Raw genomic sequence first — 9,062 nt, forward strand, 5'->3', positions numbered from 1 at the left:
GTGCCTACTTTAAAGAATGGAGGGATTGGTAACTGAAATGATGGAATTGTACAATGATGCAGTGTATCCACATTAGCCATGGTGTTTCAGTTGTACAGATCCTTGAAGTGGTGGCTTGCAAGGAGTTTTAAAAAGTTTTCTGTAGGAAGTCCCAGTAGAATTTGGAGGGGAAAGTTCAAATCCCATAATTCACTGGGAAACTCCCACATATCACTGGGAACTGGCACCACTTCAAAGTCCTGATCTCAAAACGCAGACCAGGATGACAGTTCAGCTCTTGCTTGGTGAGCAAAGCTTCAACTGAAACTTTTGAAAAGTAGTTGCAAGGCATGTGAGGAGGCTGTGGCAAAGCAATGGAAAGTGTTCTGGCAGGATATAGAGAGAGCAAGACAAGTTCATGGTGATATTGTTCCAACAGTAACACACTTCCCATCCCTTAGGTAGCCAGATCCACGTAGTGCTCAAGGATGATATCTACCAAGTGGAGTGCCACATTTCGGTCTAAAGCAGGGATCGGCAACCTTTGGCATGCGGCTCACCAGGGTAAGCATCCTGGTGGGCCGGGCAGGTTTGTTTACCTGCTGCATCCACAGTTTCGGCTGATTGCGGCTCCCACTGGCCATGGTTCACTGTCCCAGGCCAATGGGAGCTGTGGGAAGCAGCGTGGGCCAAGGGATGTGCTGGCCGCCGCTTCCCACCACCCCCATTGGCCTGGAGCAACAGCCACTGGGGGCCACAATCTGCCAAACCTGTGGACACGGCAGGTAAATAAACAGGCCCGGCCCACCAAGGTGCTTACCCTGGCAAGCTGCGTGCCAAAGGTTGCTGATCCCTGGTCTAGACCATAGACACAGACTGGTAGGCCTAAGTTGTTGTCAAGACCTGAGGTGAGTAGCAATGGCTGCATAACTTTAAGAAGGCTTTCTTGTACCTCTGTGATGAGCTTGGCCAGACGAATGGGATGACAGCTCCAATGACATGGAATGGAGACAGGTGATTACCTGGTGGAAGCTGTCTATTCTTGGAACATTCTGGCCAGTGAGGCACTAGTTTAGGAAGTCCCTGATGGGAGCCATTGTCATGGAAGTGTGCATGGCTATACATCATCTGTTGCAGCAGCAGGTGATCAAGGAGTCATATGTGCCAGAGGTTTTAAACAACAGGATTATGTGAATTGTGTAGAAGCTGTTGATGGACACGCCCCTTCCACAAACAACCCCAGAAGCATATTGAAACATAGGAGTACAACTCAAACTAGGCAAGCTTTAGTGGCTTCTCAGGGTACCAACATAAACATGTACCTAGTGTGTCCAGGCATAGCACATGATACTAGAATTCTAAAAAATTCTAGATTTTTCAAGAGCAGACAGAAGGGACCTCTATTTACACTAAAAAATGTGTACATTAACAGTGTCTCCATCGTCACTGCATACCCACTTTACCATAGTTCACTGGATCATACCTAGATTATACAAACCCAAAGAAATTCAATTCAAGTACATGTTCACTCTGGGTCTGAAATATGGATGTTTAACCACTGCAGCAGCTGAGCAAGATACTGCTTTTTGTTTTCTTTTAAGATCTGAAGAAAACAATGTTTGATCATGAGCTTTCAGTCAACCCAAGGGGAAAAACAACAAAGATCTAAATGTTTCTTAGCTTTGCAGGGCTGCCCAGAGGATTCCAGGGGCCTAGGGCCGTCAGTGGCAGGTGGCTCCGGTGGACCTCCCGCAGGCGTGCCAGCGGAGGGTCCGCTGGTCCCACGGCTCCAGTGGAGCATCCGCAGGCGTGCTTGCGGGAGGTCTACCGGAGCCGCCGGACCGGCAAGTGGCAGGGTGCCCCCTGCATGGCGAAATGTCTAGAGCTGGCCCTGTTTGGCGGTGGGGGGCCCCCGCCGCGGGTCTTCGGGGCACTTTGGCAGTGGGTCCCGAAACGGAAGGGCCTCCCGCCGCCGAATTACCACCAAAGACCAGGTTGCACTTCAGTGGCAGGTCCCGCTTCGGCGGTAATTCACTGGTGGGGGGTCCTTCCGCCCTGGAGCAGAAGGACCCCCCCCCCGCCAGCAAAGACCGGGAGCAGAAGAAGCTCCAGGGCCCGGCCCTGCAAGAGTTTTCCGGGCCCCCTGGAGCGAGGGGAGGACCCCACTCCAGGGGCCCCGAAAAACTCATGGAGGCCTCTGTGGAGCCCGGGGCCTGGGGCAAATTGCCCCTCTTGCCCTTCCCCTCTGGGCAGCCCTGTAGCTTTGAATTAATATGAAATGAAAATTTCTAGTATCTTCATTTTGAAACAGCCAACTCTTAAAGATTATACAAAAGATGTGGAACAGATTATTATGTTAGATGTGAGTTAGAATAAGAAACAGAAAATTACACAGATTGAAGAAGTATTTGTTACCTATCTCAGTTTTATAAGCTTTTAAATAAGTAAAGATAGGAGAAGGCATGTCATGAAAGTATAATCAGTTTCATAAACTTGTTCACAGATATATGACTTTTTAAAAAACTTGGCCTATAAAATAGCAACATGCACTTCTCAATTATAAAATTATAATACACGCTAGCCCAAATTCCTAAAAGGTCTTTTCAGGCAGACTTCCACGTAACAACATTATCTGGAAAGTATATGGTCACAGACTTAGAGCATTAAGAGTACATTCCCCTTCCTACATGGAGTAAATTTATGTGATAACCTCCTGCGTTTTCTTGGGGGTAACCAGTGATTTCTCCCATCACCATTCTTCACACTAAATTATCATTTTTCAGTAGCCCTTTTGATTTATTACTTAAATCTCCCCATTTAAAATATTTCTAATCTTTCTAATGTACTGAGAATAAGGTATTAGTTCAAGAGTGAGAAATCAGAGACTCAGTACCAGACTTGTAACTGAGGCATTCTGTGCAGCTCTGAATAGTTTCAAGTATCAGAGGGGTAGCCATGTTAGTCTGGATTTGAAAAAGCAGCAGAGAGTCCTGTGGTACCTTAATGACTAACAGACGTATTGGAGCATGAGCTTTTGTGAGTGAATACCCACTTGGTCAGATGTACATGCATCTGACGAATTGGATATTCACCCATGAAAGCTCATGCTCCAATACATCTGTTAGTCTATAAGGTGCCCACCAGATTCTTTGCTGCTTTTTCTGAATAGTTTGTTATTCAAAATTTTTCCATATAATTACATCCAGTTATGTTAAAAATGGAAATGCAAAAGAGTAAATGCCCTCTCCAGTCCAGTATCTATTTCAGCAAATAGGGGCTTGCAGGTTTCCAGGCCAGGCTGACTTAGTGATGTCTCTCACACTGGGGCCTTTCTATGCTCTCTCTCTGCCCAATCACTTCTGCTGTCCCATAAGTCCCAAAATACCTACACCCAGCTGTAATTTCTGGCCCTACACATAGTTCTGCACACAGTTCCTGCTGCCCAAGAGTGCCCAGTCACTTCCTGGTCAGGGTCATTCCTCCTACTTGGTCAAGAGAAAGGGTTACAGTGGGAAAGGGCTAGTGAGAAATGAAGTCCTCTACTTAGCAGGTTAATCACATGATATTGTAACATCAGGAGTACCCAAAGGAATGAGGCTTGGAAATCTAGCAATTTTTTAATTAGAGCTGAGCAAAATTCAGAATTTCCATCCCATGAACAATTCTGATATTTCAACCTGCCTTTTCATCCTGAAATAGGATGAAAAGTTGAAATTTCCAAATTTTCGGTCAAAAAGAAATTCCAAAAAATATCTATTTGGAAATGTCAAAATGTTTTGTTTTGAGACTTCCATTTGAAATGAAAATCACAGCATACAGGCTGCTTAGCTGTTTTAACTCTCTTTTCTAGAATTCCTGCAAAAAGGCAGCACAATGACTATGAAAAAATGAAGGTTACCCCCTTGTGTTGTAGTCCTTTAAGATGGCTTTTGCGCAGTCACACTGCAACATTTCTGAAATCAAAATGCTTTAGGTCATTTCAACATTAAACTATATTTACTTTTGACAATATATTGCCTTATTGGAGTTACAGTGCAGGATCCTAATGCACTCTTAATCCCTCATGGGTCAGGCTTCCACAATGCACCCAACAGTCTTTGTGTGACTTCCATGATGCATTGTGTAGTTCGGTCAGAGTGAAATCAGAACATTGCTACATCAGTGCTTCCATCCTAAAAAGAAGTTCTGGAATGTATATGCATGACTTCTGGTAAGTGATAGCACTGGAATGACCAGAATGCCATTACAGATTCCCAAAAATATGCCAGAATGGCATTTCAGGGTGTTCCTGTGCCTCGTAGAAGATGTCCTCCAGAGAGCCTGATTCACTGGAGAATAGGGACCAGAACTACAACCCCATAAGGCAATGCATTAGGAGGAGCATTTCCAGCAGATAGAGGGAAGTGGTTATTCCCCTCTATCTGGCATTGGTGAGGCCACATCTGGAGTATTGTGTCCAGTTTTGGGCCCCCCACTACAGAAAGGATGTGGACAAACTGGAGAAAGTCCAGCGGAGGGCAATGAAAATTATTAGGGGACTGGGGCACATGACTTATGAGGAGAGGCTGAGGAAACTGGGCTTATTTAGTCTGCAGAAGAGAAGAGCGAGGGGGGATTTGATAGCAGCCTTCAACTATCTGAAGGGGGAGATCCAAAGAGGATGGAGCTATACTGTTCTGAGTGGTGGCAGATGACAGAATAAGGAGCAATGGTCTCAAGTTGCAGTGAGGGAGGTCGAGGTTGGATATTAGGAAACACTATTTCACTTAGGAGAGTGGTGAAGCACTGGAATGAGCAGCAAAGAATCCTGTGGCACCTTATAGACTAACAGACGTTTTGGAGCATGAGCTTTCGTGGGTGAATACCCACTCCCTCAGATGCATCTGAGGGAGTGGGTATTCACCCACGAAAGCTCATGCTCCAAAACGTCTGTTAGTCTATAAGGTGCCACAGGATTCTTTGCTGCTTTTACAGATCCAGACTAATACGGCTACCCTCTGACACTGGAATGAGTTACCTAGGGAGGTAGTGGAATCTCCATCTTAGAGGTTTTTAAGGCCTGGCTTGACAAAGCCCTGGCTGGGGGGATTTAGTTGGGGTGGTCCTGCTTTGAGCAGTGGGTTCGACTAGATGACTTCCTGAGGTCTCTTCCAACCCTGATATTCTATGAGTCCATGATTCTAATGTGCCACAAAAGGAGAAGGAAGTAGAATGTTAAGGTCTGTTGAAATATTCTGATTTGGGTCAAACAAATGCATTGCTCAGACAAATGGATTGCTCAGACAAATGAAATATTTCATATCAATTTTCCTAAGAGAAAATTAAATTTTCTGGGGAAAAAAAATCAGAACTTTCCTATGGAAAATTTCAATTTTGTGGAAATTGCATTTTCCATCAGAAAATTATCCCAATGGAAACACTACTTTTAATGCAGTCAGAGCCCAAACAGCACCTCTTTCCCTTACAGCTGGCAAAAAGCAGCACAACCCATCAAAAGACTATTTGTTTCAATCCTATTCCCTCAGCCTACCTTAAAGCACACCCACCTGCGACCCTGCTAAAGGGGAAAGAGTAGCCCATTACAATGTGCTTGAAACCACATCAACACACAAACACTGTAACAGAGTGTTCTTCCCTTTTAAGGGCCTGAGGTAAGCTTTGTTTGACTGTTAGACCCAGTAGGGGAAGCAGGGTCGGCTGTAAACTGTAAAGGGCTGAGAAAGGAGCTACAGAGAGAGGTTGGTGCCGTGATTGGCCTTGGAGCAGACAGTGGGGTGCAGAGTGAAAGACCTCTGGGTCCCTAGAGCCTGTGCTGGTCAGGGAAATAGCTGTTTTGTGTTGCTTTGTGAGTGTTTTATATTAATTAACAAGCCATGCCCTGAAGGAAGGACCTGAAGAAGATCAGAGCTTGGGGTTTTATCTTCCCTGAGCTGGAGAAAAAAGCCAGCAAGATAACATCCAGCAGCAGTTATTACAGTTCCAACACAGCTGTTTTTCCTAGACCTGCAGTAACTATATGCTTTACTCACATTTCATCTTTTCCATTTCTTGTTCATTTATCAAATGAGTTATTTTTTTAACTTGAATCTGTATTTGTGAGTCCTAAAAACTGTATTAAAAAAAGACATTTTTGAGACTCTTCCTACAACACCTGTGCAAAGACAGCTGGTAATGAAATACTCATGCAGGCATCACTCAAATAGCTAGAGGTGATCTGAAAGAGGGGGAGGGAAAATTTGTAATCCTATTAAGGACAGCCCTTAATGGGTGACATGGTTAAAAGTAGCAGAATCTGGATATAGAATGAATTGGGCCCTAAATGGTGGAAGAATCTGTCTGTAAAACAATAGGTCTTTTAACTCTTGTTTTTTTCCCATACTAGAAATTCCATTTGTTTTTCTTTCACCAAAGGTGAAAATGTGAAGAGCTGCAGATGCACAGGTATTGAATAGGAATGCTGTTCATTAAAATTCAAGTAACAAAAACTGATCTACCTGAAATTTCTTTCATGACTGTGGAAGATAGAACTAATTCTAGGACAAAATTTATATCTATCAGAAAATTTCCTTCACTTATCCATTTGACTATACACTGTAATCTCTCACAGGAATAAAGACACATTCAATGTCATTCTAAAATATCCTTTGCCTAGAGACATCTGTTCCAGTTACAGCATAACAAAGCCCAGTAAATTTGATTTTTTTCTCCTTATCAAACTGATCAAAATAAAGTTTGTAAGTGACTGCAGGTGACACAATACATTTCAATAATGAATGTCCACAGGCACCAAAAGATATTAAATTAGGATGAGGAAAAGCAAGAAAATAGAAACACTTTGCTGAAGTAATTTATCTCCTACTGCTACTTTCATTCTTTATATAGCGAATACAGTTGTGATTCTGATGCCTATATATGAAACTGATACCATCTATGACTCAAAGGCTCTAATGAATGACTCACCAGTACTGAGAATAGCTATCAAAGGGTCACTCTGGGACTGGAAGGTTCCTTTCAGGAAACAGAAGGAATAGAAATGTATATCAGTTCCTGCCTTTTGGTATAATACTTTCAACTGCTAAATGAAATTTTTAAGTGTTAGTTTTACATGGAAATAAATTATTAAAATAAAGATAATCACCAATGAGTAAGAAACATGTTATTAATTTCTGAATGGTAGCTTTAGAAAAAAAACTGTATGATGTTTGCCTCTGAAAGTCCTTGCATTTCAGTCCTGCTTTGACAATACTGTTGGATATTAATACAAATAAACGACTACCTATATTAAACCTGTAAGGAGAGAGAGAATTGATTGTATCACTTGCATTACATTGCTCAACAATATATTGGCTTTAAAAGCAAAAAACAAAAAAAAAACCTTTCTACTACTGCACAGTTATTTATAACAATTGTGCAGGTCAAAATGTCTGTTTATAGTTATTTTAATTTAAAAGAACCACATGGGGACAAATGGTTGTCAGAGATTATAAACTTGGAAGTCAATGTGAAAAGCAATTAGACCTGTTTTATTAGTAAGATGTTGATATTGAAGGAAGAGAAGACAAATATATTTTCTCCAGATGTGTCCAGGAGCAGAGGAAACATGCTAAGTATGTGCCAGTGTGTAAGTGTGATGGCTGGAGTACTGGGGGAGAATCAGCAGTTGAGAATTAACCCTGGAATTCCTGGAGATGAGAAAGGGGGTTGGGGAGGTCCAAGAAAGAATGGAAAGAAACTAGGGGTGTAGACTGGGTGGATACCACAGAAGGGGGCCGATGAGTGTGCCGGGGACAAGATGAGCATGTGTAATACAAAAGGAACTGACCTGATGATCAAAAAGAGAGAACATGGCTAGTAAGAGATCTGAGGAGGTGCAGCTCTTAGTAAAGACAAGGCCTAAGGCACAATCCATATGGTGAGTGGGAGAGTGGTCTGAAGCTGAAGGTCAGAGGTAGTGATTAGAGGGAGGAAATGGGAGTTACAGGGTGTGATAGTCACCTTTGTGAAAGTTGACCTCAACAGAGAGGAGACTGGAAGATGTTCTGCAAGGAGATAATCTCTGACGTAGTAGATCTTTTCTAGCTCTAACACATGTGATCTGATACAGGCTTATTACTATTACAGCACATAAATGGATGAATAAAGTAACACTGTAATATAGAACAGCAAAGCTCCAGCTTCAGTCGTCATCAAACAATAAAAGTTTCCTCTCACTCATCATCTCCCACCGTTGCCCTACTAGGTTGATATCGCTGATCCTTCTAAGTAAGTAGGACAGTGTGTGTAGAAGTTTGAAAACACAAAGAAAGTGCAATGGAATTTTAGTATAAAATGTGGACATTCTACCAAAGGCACAGGATCCTGACTCAAGAAATGTTTATCTTCTGCTTTAGGATAATAAAGAATAATGACATGTTGGAAATAATTTCATGCTTCTGTCAGTGTAGTCTGTATTATTATTGCTCCATATATAAATCAACTTGATGAAATACTGTAAAGTGGCCCAGTGTTTTGAGAATGAAGACCCTAGTCCTTTTGCAGGAATCATTTTTAAATCTACACTTATGGAAATAATGTTTGTCTGCTGCACAGAGGTGTCAAGCGTTTATTGTAGCTAGTAATTCTCTTGGGGCTGACATCACCTACTGTTTTGGCCTGCAAGTCCCTGAGATGGGAGTTGGGGAATTTAGTTGGGGAAGACTGTGAGTATGAAGTCTGAACACACAAAACCCAGCACATTTCCTAGCCCACCATTTAAAAATGAAATTGGCAACATTCCCTGTTGATTTTTTTCTTACTTCAGCTTTCAACGTACATAAGGGTTTCAGAAATGTGCTGCAAAAGGTCAGAACTAAGAAAGGAAAGCTTTGTGAGTGAGACAAAAGACTGGGAGTTTGGAGATCTGGGCCTCGATTCAGCAAAACACTTAATCATGTGCTTATGTACCATTGACTTAAATGGAACTGAAGTATGTACTTAAATGTTTTGGGGCCTTGGTTCCTCAGTTTTAACACAGACTGTCTCTCTGATTTTGGCCAACAGACCTAACCTTGCAATGCCTCAATTCCTTTGCAGTAAAGTTATGA

The 9,062-nt window shown here is 42.5% G+C and overlaps 1 long non-coding RNA gene across 1 annotated transcript in view; it reads left to right on the forward strand.

Annotated features, from left to right (window-relative positions):
* LOC115649514 overlaps positions 1 to 9,062 on the forward strand; it is an 88,264-nt gene that overhangs the window by 74,445 nt on the left and 4,757 nt on the right. The gene's annotated exons all lie outside the window — the stretch shown is intronic.

Source organism: Gopherus evgoodei, chromosome 3 (assembly GCF_007399415.2).
Source record: "Gopherus evgoodei ecotype Sinaloan lineage chromosome 3, rGopEvg1_v1.p, whole genome shotgun sequence".
NCBI classification, from domain to species: Eukaryota; Metazoa; Chordata; order Testudines; family Testudinidae; genus Gopherus; species Gopherus evgoodei.